Source organism: Scyliorhinus torazame, chromosome 6 (assembly GCF_047496885.1).
Source record: "Scyliorhinus torazame isolate Kashiwa2021f chromosome 6, sScyTor2.1, whole genome shotgun sequence".
Classification (NCBI taxonomy): domain Eukaryota; kingdom Metazoa; phylum Chordata; class Chondrichthyes; order Carcharhiniformes; family Scyliorhinidae; genus Scyliorhinus; species Scyliorhinus torazame.
This window is the reverse complement of record NC_092712.1, coordinates 270,390,837-270,407,575: the sequence shown is the minus strand read 5'-3', so window position 1 is coordinate 270,407,575 and position 16,739 is coordinate 270,390,837. Positions and strand designations below refer to the sequence as shown.

Below are 16,739 nucleotides of genomic sequence, written 5' to 3'. Positions count from 1 at the left end.
CCCGTCTGTGGTGCGCATGCGTGGGACCCCGGGAAAAACGCGTGAAATGGCCGCCTTCATCGATGCTAAGGCGCCGCATTCGGGCGATGGCCTGTACACTCTCTGCCTCGTGGGAGGCATGTTGGTCCTGTTCTGCCAATTTAAGGTGGGAGTAGCACCCTTTCGCCTGTTCATGCACTTTACACATCTCGATGGCTAGTGGCAGGGTCTTGTTTTTTATTTTTAGGAGCTGCTCCCGCAGGGCGTCAGAGTGGACCCCAAACACGATCTGATCCCTGATGAGGGAATCAGCGGTGTCACCGTAGTTGCAGGATTGCGGAGATGAGTTAGAGAGGATTGGAAAGGCTCATCCTTACCCTGAAGGCGTTGCTGGAAGACATAGCGCTCAAAGCTCTCGTTCGTTTCGACTTCACAGTGACTGTCGAATTTGGCTAACACGGTCTGGAACTTGGTCTTGTCCTCGCCATCGGCAAAAGTGAGCGAATTGAAGATTTGGATGGCCTGGTCCCCCGCAATCGATAGGAGCAGCGCGATTTTTCTGGCGTCGGACGCATCCTCGAGGCCCGAGGCCTCAATGTACAGACTGAATTTCTGCTTGAAGACCCGCCAGTTGGCGCCGAGATTTCCGGAGATCCGGAGCTGTGGATGGGCCTGGATCTTCTCCATGCCGCTGGAAGGCACTTGCTGGGCGTCACTGAATTATTCAAGGTAAATTACTTAGATGAAGTAGACTCCTGGTATCATGTCGTGTTATTCACCCTGGGGTAACACGGACTGCAACAGGATGCGATGAACGGTAAAGCATATACCAAACGTAGGCATTGGTTCAATACGATTTATTGAACTTCTGTAACAATGCACACGGCTGGTTGTGGGTTGACACTCTACTACTCTAAGTGTACTAACTCTAACTTACCAGACCAGGCTAACTATGATCCACGTGTAGACAGTGCTGACTGATATACACACTCTGACTGTCACTACAGTTGTCACCAGCGGAAAGAGATGCCTCGTGTGTTTTATAGTTGGAAGCCCCCTCTGGTGTTCTGTCTGGTGATTGGTTGTGTTCTGTCCTGTATGCTGATTGGCTAACCTGGGTGTCTGTCACTGCCTGTTTTTACCTCATGATGTGCATGGGTGCATATTATGACAGGCGGCCCGTTCGCTCTGGGCTTCCTCGCGAGGGCTCTGTGGGCTCTGTCCAATTCAAGGGGTCGAGGGAACGCCCCAGCCCCCATCAACTTCTCCAACATGTCCGTCACATAGGCCCTCTCATCCGATCCCTCACTGCCTTCAGGGAGGCCGACAATTCTGAGATTCTGCCTCTGGACCTATTCTCCAGGTCCTCCAGCTTCTCCTGCATTCTTTTCTGGCGGTCGTTCATCATCTCCACCTTGCTTTCCAACACGGTTATATACTCCTCATGCTCGGACAACTTTTGTTCGACCTCCTGGATCGCTCTCCCGTGGGTTTCCTGATTCTGAACCACTTGATCAATCGAAGCCTTAATCGGGTCCAGCATGTCCTTCTTCAGCTTGGCGAAGCAATCCTCGAAAAACTTCACCAGCTGCTTCGTCGCCCACTGTGCCGTCTCCCCGCGGCCCTTGCCCTCCGCCAGGCTGTCCCATGTTACCAGCTCTGCTTGCTTCTCCCTTATAGGACTTTGTCTTCTCACACGGCCACTTCTGGTCTAATTCTCCACACACCGGAGGGGGATTTCTCCTTACTGTCTCACTCTTCACTAATTTATCGCATAAAATCCGAAAAAAACCTGGGGGAAAAGGTCCAAAAGTCCGTTACAGGCGGGAGCTATCAAATGTGCAACCTACTCCTCTATGGCCACCATCGGAAGTCATAGTTTCACTATTAGCCACTCAAATTAGTGCAAGTATTAAGTTAGAACCATCAGTGTATTTATGGAGAAGGTTGCCTGAGGAGTAGGGTAAAGCCTTAGTCAGAGCAGATTATACATGGCCGAGAAGCGAAGTGGGTGAATTAAAGGGCCTTTTCTTGTTTTGTACTCTGCTGGGTGCTTTCATCCCACCTGAAGGCCCTTGTTATATAATAGTATGTCACTTCAAAACATCATTCATGGGAACATATTTCAAAAGTCCAAAAATAATTCAAACATACCAAACTTGGAGGTGTGGCAAACCGTGAGAGTGATACCAATTGTACTGCGACAGGACATGGATCAGCTAGCAGTATGGGCAGTGAAGTGGCATGTGGAATTTAAGATGGAGAAGTGCGAGGTGATGCGTTTTGGCAGAAGGCAATTTTGAATAAATGGCACAGTTCTAGATTCTGTACAGGGACAGAGGGACTTGGAGGTTCAAGTGCATGAACCTTTGTAGGTGGCAGAGCACACAGGAAAAGTAGTTAGCAAAACAGATGGGATTCATCAATACAAGTTATGTGAACCTTTGGTTCGGCCATACTTAGAGGTATTGCATTCAATTCTGGTCACTACACTTTAGGAAAGATGCGGAGATTCTTAAGAGGGCGCAGGGAAGAATTAACCAGAATGGTTCCCGAGATGAGAGATTTTAGCTCCAAGGTTAGGTTGGTGAAGCTGTGCTTGTTCTCCTTCGAATTGTACAAGTTTCTATAAAGTAGACAAAGAGGTGTTCCCGTTAGCTGATGGTAGAAAGTCTGAGGGACACTCAGTTTTGGACAGGACAAGAGTGATGGAAGTCAAGATAACAGGAACATAGGAGCAGAAGTCGGCAATTCAGCCCCTCAGGCCTGCTCCACCATTCTATCAGATCATGGCTGATCTCTTCCTTGTCTCAAACCCATTCCCTACCTGTTCTCCATATCCCTTTAACCCATCTTTAAAATCAGAAATATATCTATCTCCCTCTTGAAACCATTTAACAATTCTGACTCCACCGCACTATGGGGCAGAGAGTTCCACAAATTCACCACCCTCTGCGAGAAGTAGTGCCTCCTCATTTCAGTTCTAAATTTACCGCCTCTCAACCTATATCTGTGACCTCTTGTTCTAGGTTGTCCCATAAGGGGAAACATTTGGTATACATTTACTGTATCAATCCCTTTTAGTATTTTATACACCTTGATCAGATCCCCTCTCTTCCTTCTAAACTCCAGCGAGTGTAAACCCAAACTGTTTAATCTCTCCTCATACACCAATCCCTTCATCCCCTGAATCAATCTGGTGAACTTCCTCTGAACTGCCTCCTATGCCACCACATCCTTCCTCAAATAAGGAGACCAAAACTGGATACAATACTCCAATTGTGGTCTCACCAACACCCGATACAATGGCAACAATACTTCTCTATTTTATACTCCAGTCCTCAATTCTTTAAACAATTCTTTCATAGAATATCATAGAATTTACAGTGCAGAAGGAGGCCACCCGGCCCATCGAGTCTACACCGGCTCTTTGAAAGAGCACCCTACCCAAGCCTCCACCCTATCCCCACAACCCAGTTACCCCACCCAACACTAAGGGAAATTTTGGACACTGAGGGCAATTTTGCATGGCCAATCCACCTAACCTGCACGTCTTTGGACTGTGGGAGGAAACCGGAGCACCCGGAGGAAACCCACGCACACACGGGGAGAATGTGCAGACTCTGCACAGACAGTGAACCAAGCCGGGAATCGAACCTGGGACCCCGGAGCTGTGAAGCAACTGTGCTAACCACCATGCTACCGTGCTGCTAAATTTTCAAAGGAAAATTGTTTGGGTACTTGAGAGAAATATGCTTACGGGGATAGGGTGGGGGGAGTGAGATTGACTGGATTGTTCTACAGAGAACCAGAATGGAGTCGGGACTTCCGGTGACGGCGGGCGGGAGGCGGCCGCACAATGGAGAGCCCCCGCTCGGGAACGGCAATTTCGGGGCTTTAAGCCCGGTCCCAGGGTCCGCAGAGGCGGCAGAAGAAGGGAGAAGGCACGGAGGAGGCACTGAGAAGACACAGGAGGAAAAAAAGAACAAAGAAAAATGTCGAGGGTGAGCAGAAAAACGGCCGAAAAAAAACCAGCTGGAGGTCCGTCGGGGAGTGGAAAGGTCACCGCGGGGTCACCAGGAAAAATGGAGGCTGGAGCACCAGGGAAGGCCGCACTGCTTACGGCTGAAGAAATAACCAATGTGATGGCTGCGGAATTTGAAAAGCAGTTGGCACAGATTGCGAAATGCATGGAGACGGCGAGGAAGGAGATGAGTGAAGTTTTGCGTGTGCTGGTGGAGGAGGCGGTTTCCCCGGTGAGGATGGAGGTGGCGAGCGCAGTGGCGGAGGTGCGAGAGCAAAGGGAGGCGCTGAAGGAAGTGAAGGAGACGTTATTGCAGCACGGTGATCAACTTGCCTCGATGGGCAAAGAGATGCGGAAGGTGATGGATACTAACAAGGATCTGCGAGGAAAAATGGAAGACCTGGAAAATAGATCCAGGCGACAGAACTTGAGGACTGTGGGGCTGCCCGAAGGAGTTGAAGGACCGAAGCCGACTGAGTATTTTGCCGCGATGCTGGCAAAACTACTGGGGAAGGGGGAGGACCCCTCCCGATATGAACTGGATCGGGCTCATCGGTCGTGGAGGCCTGTACCAAAGGCGAGTGAGCCGCCAAGGGCAGTGACTCTATGCTTCCGTAAGTACAGGGTGAAGGAGAAGGTCCTGAGCTGGGCCAAGCAGAAGCGGGTGGTGCAGTGGGCTGGAGCTGGTATATGTGTATACCAGGACTTTACGGTGGAGCTGGCAAGGAGGCGGGCTGCCTTCAACCGGGTGAAGAGGGCACTGTACATTAGCAAGGTGCGGTGCGGCATTGTATATCCAGCGAAGCTGAGGGTGACTTACAAGCTCGGGGACTTTTATTTTGGAACGGCGGAAGCAGCGGAGGAGTTTGCGAAAGCAGAAGGACTGTGGCAGAACTGACAAACTGAGGAATGGCCATGTGCCGATGTAACCTCATGACTGTATTTTCTTCTTTTTTGTATCACTGCGCGCGGGTGTAGAGATTAAAGGAGCCAAGGTGGTATATATTTGGACGAGGGAAGGGACAGGACTTTCACGCGAAATGAGAGTTCTTTGGGGTGTAGGTGGATAGGCGGGGTTTGTGTGCTAAAAGGGGATCTTTGGGCTTTCCTGGGGCCGGGCAAGTGGGAAAGGGACCCGGGCGGGGGCCTCCACACTGGCCGGTGTGTGCCGGCCAGTGAACGGGAGTGAGGTGGGGGGAGGGGCTGCGGCCATCGGAGCCTGGCAGAACAGGGTCCAAGTGGTCTAGCCGGGGTGGAAAGTTGGGGGGGAAGGAACTGAGGGTAGGGGGAGGAGTTTTACAAGAGGCAGTGGACGGGAGGAGCTTGAGGCCTGGGGTGGTGGGTGGGGGGGTGGGGGGGTGGGAGATGTGTAAGATTAAGGGTGACTACGGGTAATCCCTGATTTATTTTTGTCATTTGTTTATGTAAACATGCGGGTTGAGGTTTGGGGGTTGGTGGGTAGATGGGATCGTTGTTGTTATTACGGGGACTGACATATCTTGCTGATTATTGTTTATCGTTGATGGATGTAAATGTGGGAGAAAATGTGAAAATGGAGGAGAATTTAAAAAAAAGAGAACCAGAATGGAGTCAATGGGCTGAATGGCCTCCTTCTGGACCATAATTAGACTATGGTCAAGATAGGGGCTGGTTTAGCACAGTGGGTTAAATAGCTGGCTTGCAGAACAAGGCAGCAGCGCGGGTTCAATTCCCGTACCGGCCTCCCTAAACAGGCGCCAGAATGTGGCGACTAGCAGCTTTTCACAGTAGCTTCATTGAAGCCTGCTTGTGATAATAAGCGATTATTATTATCATTTCAGTGGAAGGGACTTAAAATGACAATGGCTGCCTGACCCGCTGGCCCCATGAAGACAGGATTTTTATTAAGACACTTTGGAGGCTAATCCTGGCTGGAATGTTGGTAGGATATAATTTACTCCCAATTGTGCGTCAATCCCATCTGCTGTCAACCCATTGTGTGAACATCAATACTGGTATCACATGACTGAAACTGGGTTAGAGATAGACAACACCTTATTAATCTATAAGGACAGCCTAGCAGGTCAGTCTGGGATATGAAGTCTGGGATGGGAAGCCATCGCTTGCCCAGCATAAGGTTACCTTAGAACTGGAGTTATTCATTTTTCCTGCAGGATTACATTTCTTCATTACATTGGCTTGACCATAGCTGCCTGAAAAACCAGAAACTTCCAGCCTTCATTTTCTTCAAAGAAGCAGGAGAGAATCTTTCAGGTCTGTAATATTTCAGCCACCATCTTAAGTGCAGTGTAAATAAGTGACCTGTTTCCTTTTTTTAACCCTTCAAATAATTTAAGTGGATGTTGAACCTTTAACAATCATCCTTTCTTTAGTGTGTGTGTGTCTGTGTGTTTGCAGAGTCCATATTGTTGCATTTATGCTTTGGGTGTTGTGATAAATAGATTTAAACTTACAAGAAAGCTTGTTTTGTGTCTGTTCTTTAATGTCTTAGCACTAAAAAGTGCAATAAAAACTCCTTTTCAAAATTACATCGGGGGCAATTCTCCAAAATGGAGACCAAATGTTTGCGCCGTCGTGAACGCCGTCGCGTTTCACGACGGCGTGAAACGGGCCCGGGTACGACTGATTCTGTCCCCCACAGGGGGCCAGCACGGCACTGGAATGGTTCATGCCGCTCCAGCCTCCCTTCCCGGCGCCAAATGGGCGCCGCGCAGTTGGGCCGAGCCGGCCCCGACTCAACATGGCGTCGGTGTTCAGGGGCCCGCCGCGCAGGGATGTAGGCCTGGGGGGGGGGGGGGAAGAGGCCGGCCCACCGATTGGTGGGCCCTGATCGCTGGCCAGACGTCATCGCAGGCCCCTCCCGGTGAAGGATCACTTTTCCCCGCCTCACAAGCCGCCCCCACGACCCTCCGCGCAGAGTTCCCGCCAGCAGCGACCAGGGGTGAACGGCGCTGGCGGGACTCTGTCGTATCTGTGCGGCAGCTCGGCCTATCTGGGCTGGAGAATCGGCGGCCCCACTGATTACAGCGGCCCGCGGCCGGCGCCGCGTCAAACACGCCGGCGCAAATGGCGCCGATTCACCGCACCTCGGAGCGGGCCTCGTGGTGTCGTGGCGCGATTGCGCCGATTCTCCGGCCCGCGCGGGTCTCGGAGAATCGCCCCCATCTTGTTGCAGTTAGCTGAGAGGTAAGAAAATGAGGAAAATCATTCCATATTCCCCCTTGTCTATAACACCATTGAATAGGTTAATACCTCCATTCACATGGCGGGCAAAGGGATTCAGTGTGGATAGATTAAACACACAAATGCTAATATTCATACAGGGTAATCTCATAGAGAGCCAATATTCTGTTTTGCAACAGTAACATTCCTTCAAAGAACTATCAGTTTAAAAATCCATTGAAATCTATTGAAATATCTCAATCCTGCATTGAATGAGTAGGACAAATCGATTGTCCTGTGCTACATTTACATTTGCAATTAATGTCACTCAGACCACAGGCTGATCTCATCAAGTTCCAAGCAAGAAAATCTGCAATTGCAGCTTCCAGTTGTGAAGTACTCAGCACAATGGTTATAATATTCTTGTATTAGGTAAATGAGAGGTTCTTACATGGATTGCAGAAAATCGTCACTGTGATTTGTTTGAGTAATTGTAGATACTGGCGGCACTCAAAAGCTCATTACCAGGCTAAGGGAGGCAAGAAGGTAGAAGTAGGGATCTTAAGGACTGGTTCTATAATCATAAAGACTGAATAAAATAATGTGATCTCTTAGTCAAGTTTTCAGCACATTAAGGGTCTGAAAGTATTCCTTTTTGAACTTGTTTGAAGCCCAACCTGTTTGATTACAAGCACTGCATATATCTGGCAGTTGTTGTTCTAATAAAATAGGTCAATGTTTTTCTTGGAAATGAGAAACTAGCCTATTTTCCACTCAAGGACCTGCCTCACAGTCCAATTATTCAAAATGGCCACCGACTTGTTCGATTCCTTGTGTCGTCTGTCCTGAGACACAGAACCAGTAAAAGATTTGCATTTGTGGAAAATGTTGGGTGCGCTTAAATTAAATGGGAACGAAGGCGCTCGTAGCATCAAGAAACACTTGGCTATAAAACACCACTCACGTTAGATAAGGGGCCTCAACAGGGAATGCGCGGCCGAGGCCGCACATAGCCCTGTTTTTTACACTGAGGAGCTCCGCTCAGTGTAGCGAAAGATTGGGACTTCATTTTTAAATTTCCAAGGCCTCCGACCCCCCCACCCCACCAGCCCCAACATGCTATGGGAGGGTCCCCAGCCCCCCTCGCACCTCCCAAAACTCGTTAGAGCTGGAGGTTGAGACCCTTCACCTTGCCGCTTCCTCTCTTGATCGTAATCTACTCGAGGCATTGTGGTAACCATCTGAGTGGTCGGCTGGTCTGGCCAATGAAGGGCTTCTGACGCCTGTAACAAAAGTGGACAAACCTGCTTTGCAAAGAGAGAAGACAATTCAGAGCTAAAGTCCAAGTCGAGAGAATCTTATTGGAGTTCTCGTGAATGTAGAATTTATGACAGCGTTTGTATTGTCATCTCCACAGACATTTCTACCCAAGAGAGAAAAAGACTGGTTATGGATGATGCATATCCGTTTGATCTTTGTTTGCTGCCATACCTTAATGATTCCAGAATCGTGCCTATGAGCTGAAGATAGATTCCTTTAGGCTCATAAAGTGCTGTGCCTGTTGTTTATAGCCGGAGGTCTCTCAGCCACAGTTTTTTGTCTGATAGGCCTGAAATGCTGGCTCTTGTATCCAACTCAAAGTTTGTAAGGTGGCCATTAACCGGGACGTCCTCATTCCAGAACAAAGAGGATCTTTGACCACACCCAAAAAGCAGGGTTGTGTGCCCTGGTGTGCTGTCTCATCCTTGTGAATTATTCTGGGATCTTCATTGCGTTATAATGTTTTGGCTTTGCACAGCTTGCCGCTGTGCCATTTTCAGTTACATTGAAAGTATTGAGCTTAAGTTGCAGGACATTGATCCTGCCTGTGGGGGTCACTCTATTGGTCAGTTAGGGTATTGCTTCCCTTGCCCTGGAGCATCCCTGCTTCTGTACTGTTTCACAAACTGGACAGTGAGGGTTTACTTTATACCATTGTTTGCTTTTTCCACTTAATATGGGTCTAAGCTGCAGATTTCAGAATACCTGACAATTTGGATGGCCTTCTCAAGGGTTGGATCTCCCTTCATTTGAAGTATGTCTGAGAGTATGTTGTCCACCGCTGCTGCAACTATTCTGTCCCTGGTTCCCTCAGATGTCAGGTGACTGTGCTCACAGCCTTCAGCCATTCTGTACGGTTCATTAATGAAAGAGTCACCAAGCTCTCCCAGCTGCTGGGCACATTTATTCAATTCAGCCCTTTCAAGAATTTATTACATTACTTCTGAGGTTAAGCATTGAACGATTTTAAAACTTGGTAAAATTTTGCAGATGATTTGTTGATTCCTTGTCTAACTATTATGTTGTTGGCTATCGGGCCTTTTGAATAAAACAGTGTGTTAACCTCTGCCATTTTATCCAGACGTAAAGCAGTCATGTATCTAAGGAATCTCTTTCTCCAAGTTTACCAGTTTTGTGATTGATCTGGTTGTTGGGTAAATTCAAACTGATCTGTAAGAGTGTATTTCTAATCCACGGTTAACATTTTTAAGTTGCAGGTTCAGCTTTAAAGAGGTTTCTGAAAATCCAAGATGGCGCCGCTGTACATTTCTGCTCAAAGGGTTTTCCTGTGCTTGCTGGTTTTGCTGGGTTCCTCCCGTGATGGTGTTCGCGATTTCTTTTTTCAAAATAAATTTAGAGTACCCAATTCATTTTTTCCAATTAAGGGGCAATTTAACGTGGCTAATCCACCTACCCTGCACATCTTTTGGGTTGTGGGGGCGAAACCCACGCAAACACGGGGAGAATGTGCAAACACCACACGGACAGTGACCCAGAGCCGGGATCGAACCTGGGGCCTCGGCGCCGTGAGGCAGCAGGGCTAACCCACTGCGCCACCGTGCTGCCCCGTGTTCGCGATTTCAGCGGCAGATACTTTTCAACGATGGCTGCCTGGATCGACTGGCGAGAGTCTATCCTGATTTAGTACAAGGTTCTCAGGTCTTGGAAACATTGAATCCTGGTTTTTCTTGGGTTTTTAAAGATGCCTATTCAGCCGCAATTCATCTCTTAGTTAGTTATTATATTTTTCTTTGTTTGGAGTGAGCTCGGACGCCACGTGTTCGAGCGTCAATTTGGAGATCAGATTTATCAGACTATGATTTAAAAGGCAATTATTGACCACTGTAGTGTTTATCTTTCTTCAGGACTTATACTATCCAGGAATTTTAAACTTTTAGCTCACTCTTGCTGGATCTGCTGACTCTTCACACTCTGGGTATTGAAGCTGGACTTAAATGGCATTCAGTGGAGTCTTCTGCTGCAGTGAGGAAGTCATGTTCTGCCTTCAGCTTCAAAGATGACCTTTCTGCAGCTTTTCTCTTGCAATTTCCTTCTGCATCTTTGCTTCATGAGCTTTCCTTCAGGCCAGAATGCTTCCCTTTTTCCCCCATCTGTTTCTCAGGAATTTCATTTCCTTCTGAAGTCTCTGCAAGGTTCTGCGTTGCTCCACTTTCTGCACTATGTTGCCAGGTGTTGGGTGTAATTTAGTAGGTGTTATTAAAGTATTCGTAGTCTTGGGTAATTCAAAAGTAAGTATTTATTAACAACGATATGCATTGGTACAGTAAAGGTCCAAGGTCGGAGCTTAATTTCTCCATGCTTGCTTCTACACACAGCTCTGTTCAACACTACACTGCCCCCTAAGTGTGGGTCATGTGTTCTTTTACATCACTGCATGGGCTCAGTGTCATGTTAACCTTTTACATTATATGACATTATCTGCCTTATTCCCAGAAATTCCCTCCCTTAACCCTTCTGGTGGTGGACTGGCATGCACTGCCAAGTGAGGTGGTTGAGGCAGATGCGTTAGCGACCTTTAAGACTTATCTGGATAGGCACATGAACAGACGAGGTATAGAAGGATACAGACGGTTGGTCTAGATACGACACGTGGGGCGGGATTCTCCGACGCCCCGCCGGGTCGGAGAATCGCCGGGGGCCGGCGTGAATCCCGCCGCCACCGGCTGCCGAACTCTCCGCCGCCCGGGTTTCGGCGGGATCGGGAATCGGCAGCAGCCCCGCCCCCGGTGATTCTCCGGCCCGCGATGGGCCGAGTGGCCGCCCGTTTTTGGCGGCTTCCGCCGCGTAAATCACAACATGTCCTTACCGGCGGGACCTGGCTCCACGGGCGGCCTGCAGAGTCCTGGGGGGGGGGGGGGGGGGGGGCGGGGGGGTGGCGGGGGAGATCAGGCCCCGGGTTGCCCGGCCCGCGATCGGGGCCCAGCGATCCGCGGGCGGGCCTGTGCCGTGGGGGCACTCTCTTCCTCCGCACCAGCCGCTGTTAACCTCCACCATGGCCAGTGCGGATAAGAACCCCACTGCGCATGTGCTGGGATGACGGTAGCACACTCTGGCGCTCCAACGCATGCGCCAACACACGCCGGCCGGCGGAGGCCCTTCGGCACCAGTTGGCATGGCGCCAAGCACTTCCGCGCCAGCTGGCATGGCGCCAAACACTCCGGTGCCAGCCCAGCCCCTGAAGGTGCGGAGGATTCTGTATCTTTTGGGCAACCTGACGCCGGAGTGGTTCACGCCGCCGGTTCGTGGAGAATCCAGCCCGTGATCGGTGCAGGCTTGAGGGGCCAAAGGGCCTGTTCCTGTGCTGTATTGTTCTTTGTTTGTATTTCCCCTTCTCTCTCTTCTTTCAAAGACCTTAAAGCAAACATTTTTCAGTCTGAAATTTTGAAGACCTTTACTTACTAACCTCTCACATATGTTTGGAATTTCATTGTCCCATTCACCTCCATTTATGAAGCACCGTGTTGTCTATGTTAAAGATATCGGGGGAGAAACGGCGCGAAACGGGCACGGGGACGGGGACGACCAATTCTGTCCCCCACAGGGGGGCAGCACGGCGCTGGAGCTCCAGCCTCCCTTCCCGGCGCCAAATGGGCGCCGCGCCGCGCCAACCCGCGCATGCGCAGTGGGTCCACGGCAACCTGCGCATGTGCGGGGGACTTGTTCAGCGCGCCGGCCCTGACGCAACATGGCGTTGGTGTTCAGGGGCCGGCCGCACAACAAAGTATGCCCGGGGGGGGGGGGGGAGAGGCCGGCCCGCCGATCGGTGGGCCCCGAGCGCGGGCCAGACCCCATCGGAGGCGCCCCCCGGTGAAGGAGTGCTTTTCCCCGCCCCACAGGCCGCCCCCCGACCCTTCGCGCAGAGTCCCCGCCGGCAGCGACCAGGGGTGAACGGCGCCGGCGGGACTCTGTCGTATCCGCGCGGCCGCTCGGCCCATCTGGGCCGGAGAATCGGCGGCCCCGCCAATTACAGCGGCCCGCGGCCAGCGCCGTGCCAAAACGCGGTGGCGCAAATGGCGACGATTCTCCGCACTTCGGGGAATTGCGTGCCGGCATCGTGGCGCGGTTGCAGCGATTCTCCGGTCCGGTGCGGGGCTCGGAGAATTGCCCCCATCATATAAATATAGATTATTATTGTTGATCACAGAGACTAAAGTATTCTTTGGCAGCTGTGTTCTGTTGGAGTGCACTTCATTACGAAATGTCCTTTAGTCAGTCAGTGTCCTTGCCTACCCTCCTGCCCTTCTCTGACAACTGTTTATAGGGGTCATTGTAGCTGCTGGAAATTTGAATATTTGATGCAACTCGTATTAATTCACTTGACATTATTAAGCATTTCACATCAGAAATTCTAATGTGTTTCTTAATGCATTAAAGAGCTCTCATACACCCTTGCCATTTGTGCTGGCTATCTCCTGCATTTAATTCTTTTTTTTCGTTGTTGTGCATTTTTCTGTGCTTTGTATCTTAAACATTGCCTAACCTCGTAAGTGCTTCTGGTTGGTCCTGGAACCTTCGTTACACCTGCGAAAGTATGCACGGCTCTCGTTTAGACCTTAACAGGCAGAACGCCTGGTCGCAGCAGGTGGTGACTGCATCGAGCCAATGGTACAAGAGGAGGCGGCAGTACATTACTTCCAATAACAGTGCAAAAGGGCGGAGCAACAATAGGCCTAATAGTTTTCTATGTCAGTTGGGGAAATTACCCTGTGAAGGGAAAGAACATAGAACATAGAACATAGAAAATACAGCACAGAACAGGCCCTTCGGCCCACGATGTTGTGCCGAACCTTTGTCCTAGATTAATCATAGATTATCATTGAATTTACAGTGCAGAAGGAGGCCATTCGGCCCTTTGAGTCTGCACCGGCTCTTGGAAAGAGCACCATACCCAAACTCAACACCTCCACCCAACACCAAGGGCAATTTGGACATTAAGGGCAATTTATCATTGGCCAATTCACCTAACCCGCACATCTTTGATGTACTGCCGATAATACTGTCGTTTCAAATAGGCCTCAGGACTTTGATCTGCAGAAGAAAAAAAAAGATAAAGCAGCCCATGAGTCATTTCCTGCAGCAATACAATCTCGCCTTCGTATATTTGGATGCAAGAAGTAGCAGACGGAGCAAAGGCTTAGCACCAAGGCAACATGCTGCAAATGCCAACACAAAGGCTGTTTGTGCGGTGAAACCAATATGAAAATAGGCCTGCAGGGGTGAAAATTACGCTCACATTCCTGGAGGAATATGAAAAATCTGCCTGTGTGGTCCAAAGGCAAATGCCTAAATGTTCTGCGGAAAGGGAAAATACTGCCTTTCCGGCCTAACTCGTGAGTGGAGCTTCACACCCTGGCCACCAGCAGGACTATTCGCCGTTTATCTCCAAGGTCTCACTTGAATAGGGTTGGCAGCAATGTTGTCCACGGCCTGTTGGTTGTACTGCGTGGGCCCTTCAATATTGCCATCATAAAGGAACTGCTCTGGTTGGCCGGCCTATGTTTGATCCCTGTTCAGCGCGTTCCTGATTGTTCCGTGCTCGGGCACCCACTCATCTCTGAGGGAAAGGGGCTGCCGACTCTTCAGAAGTACCCTGGGCTCTCGAGGAATTAAAGATTAACCTCCTGGACACTGTTGCAAGGACCAGGGAGAAAAATCGGAGGGGCATTGCAAGGCGATTGGTTTATTTTTCTTTGTTAAATTCCTCTGAATGGTTTTGTGTATTAGTTGTGAGAATGTGGGAGGTGGGGGGGGGGGGAGGGAAGGTTTTTTGACCACATGGGACAGTTGGAAGTGTGAGGTCATGTGTGAGGTCATGTGCTGAACTCTTCAGGAACACACCCACCAGAGTTGGCAATCCTCAGCCTCTCTCCCACATCTTACTTTCTCCCACAAGATCTTAATCCATCTCCTGCCTTGGCCAATCCAATGTTCAACCCAACTGCCCAATTCTGCCGAAACTGTAATTCATCCAAAATCGTGGGGTGAATTGTTAGGCCCCAATGGAGGGAAGCAGTGGGCGGGTGGGCACACAAAGCTTGCCATTTCGCAGCTCTATCCTGATATCCGGGGTCATTTCGTTGGAGGTGGGATGGGATTGGGAGGTGATGGGGGCCGGGCAGCTGGGATACCCACTCACAAGTGGCAATTGACCTCGTTAAAGACCTATTGAGGGTCCTCCCCCCCCACATCTTTAATTGTACAGAAAGCCCACCCTCAAATGACCAATTGGCCATTGAAAATCCTGGCTGGCTGTTTCCCAACCTGTAGTCATAACAGTGGTGTTCTGGGGCCCATGGTGAAAACCCTGCTTCCCATCACATACATCCTTTTGCACATCCCATCACCCAATCCCATCACCTTTGTCCTCCTCAACGTACTTTGGCTCCCCACGCCACAATGCAACACATTTGAAATCCTTTCCTTCATCCACATTCCTCCTCCCTAAGTCATGGCCCCTCAAACTTACACTTTCATTCGTCTGATTTTGGCCTTTTTTATAACATCTTCCTTGCTCCATGCAAGTGAAACTTGAAACTTTAGCTTCTTCAGGCTCACATGCTAAACTCTCCCCCTAAATGTTATAACCGTCTTTCTCCACCTGCAAAAATCTCATTCAAACCTACCTTTCCCACTTTTGGTGAGATTTCTTATCAAGTCTCCTCTTTTCTTTGCCTAATGCACAAAGTGCTTCTGGGAAATTTATCTTGTGATAACTAATTACCAAATAAGTGCCATTGTGAGCAATCCTTTCATGACGGTGTGAACGGGCCGCTGGGCTTACCGATTCTGGCCCCTACAGAGGGCCAGCACGGCACTGGAGTGGTTCACACTGCTCCGGCCTCCCATCCTGGCATGAACTGTGCGCCGCGGGATCCACGCATGCGTGGTGACCTCCCTCAGTGCACTGGCCCCGACGCAACATGGCGCGGGAGTTCAGGGGCCGTCGCGGAAGAAAATAGGCCCAGGGAGCGAGAGGCCGGCCCGCCGATCGGTGGGCCCCAATCGCGGGCCAGGCCCCATCGGAGTCCCCCCCCCCCCCCCCCCCCCCCCCCGACAGGCCGCATCCTGACCAGGTGTGGATGGCGCCAGCGGGACTCTGCCTTTTTAGAGCGGCTGCTCGGCCCATCCCATGCCGGGAATCGGCGGCCCGGCCGCGTACAGCGTGCCGGCGGTGGGGCGGCCTGGCTCAGTTGCGAGATTCTCTGACCGCCCCGCCCCCCCCCCCCCCCCCCACCCGCCGGGCCGGAGAATCGCTGGGGGGCGGCTGCCGAATTCTCCGGTGCCATTTTTTTGACGGGGACGGGAATCGCGCCCCGCCAGTTGGGGGCCATTGGCAGCGCCCCCCCCCCCCCCCCGGCGATTCTCCGCTCTGCAATGGGCCAGGTGGCCGCCCGTTTTTGGCCAGCCCCGCTGGCGTAAATTACGCAAGGTTCTTACTGGCGGGACCTGGCTCTGTGGGCAGCCTGCGGAGTCCTCGGGGGGGGCGCGGGGGGATCTGGCTCTGGGGGAGTGCCCCCACAGTGGCCTGGCCCGCGATTGGGGCCCACCGATCTGCGGCCGGGCCTGTGCAGTGAGGGCACTCTTTCCCTCCGTGCCGGCCGCTGTAAAGCTCCGCCATTGCCGGCGCGGAGAAGAACCCCCCTGCGCATGCGCTGGGATCACGCCTGCGGTTCTGGGAACACGCTGGTGCTCCTGCGCATGCGCTGGGATCACGCCTGCGGTTCTGGGAACACGCTGGTGCTCCTGCGCATGCGCTGGGATCACGCCTGCGGTTCTGGGAACACGCTGGTGCTCCTGCGCATGCGCTGGGATCACGCCTGCGGTTCTGGGAACACGCTGGTGCTCCTGCGCATGTGCTGGGATCACGCCTGCGGTTCTGGGAACACGCTGGTGCTCCTGCGCATGCGCCAACTCGCGGCACTGGCGGAGGGACTTCGGCGGCGGTTGGTGCGGTGCCAATCCGGCGTGATGCCGGAGTGGTTCACGCCACTTTGTGGTGCCGGTACGGGCCGCCCGCCGGATACCGGAGAATCCCGGTCCATATCTCTAAGAACTAAATGCTTTTTTCAGAGAAAAGAAAAGATATTTAGTGGGATTCTCCGACCCCACGCCAGGTCAGAGAATCCCCGGTGGGCAGCGCGAATCCAGTCCCGCCGCCCCAATGCCGGCAGCCATATACTCCGGCGCCGGTTTTCGGGCGGGGGCGGGGTTCACGCCACGCCGGTCGGAGGCC

General features: G+C 51.4%; 1 long non-coding RNA gene across 1 annotated transcript in view; it reads left to right on the top strand.

The window, feature by feature from the left end:
- The window catches only part of LOC140425809 (uncharacterized), a 42,633-nt gene that overhangs the window by 10,573 nt on the left and 15,321 nt on the right, over positions 1 to 16,739 (top strand). Inside the window, exon 2 of the long non-coding RNA XR_011948022.1 lies at positions 6,157 to 6,256. This is a non-coding gene — a long non-coding RNA (uncharacterized lncRNA). The remainder of the gene's footprint in view (positions 1 to 6,156; positions 6,257 to 16,739) is intronic.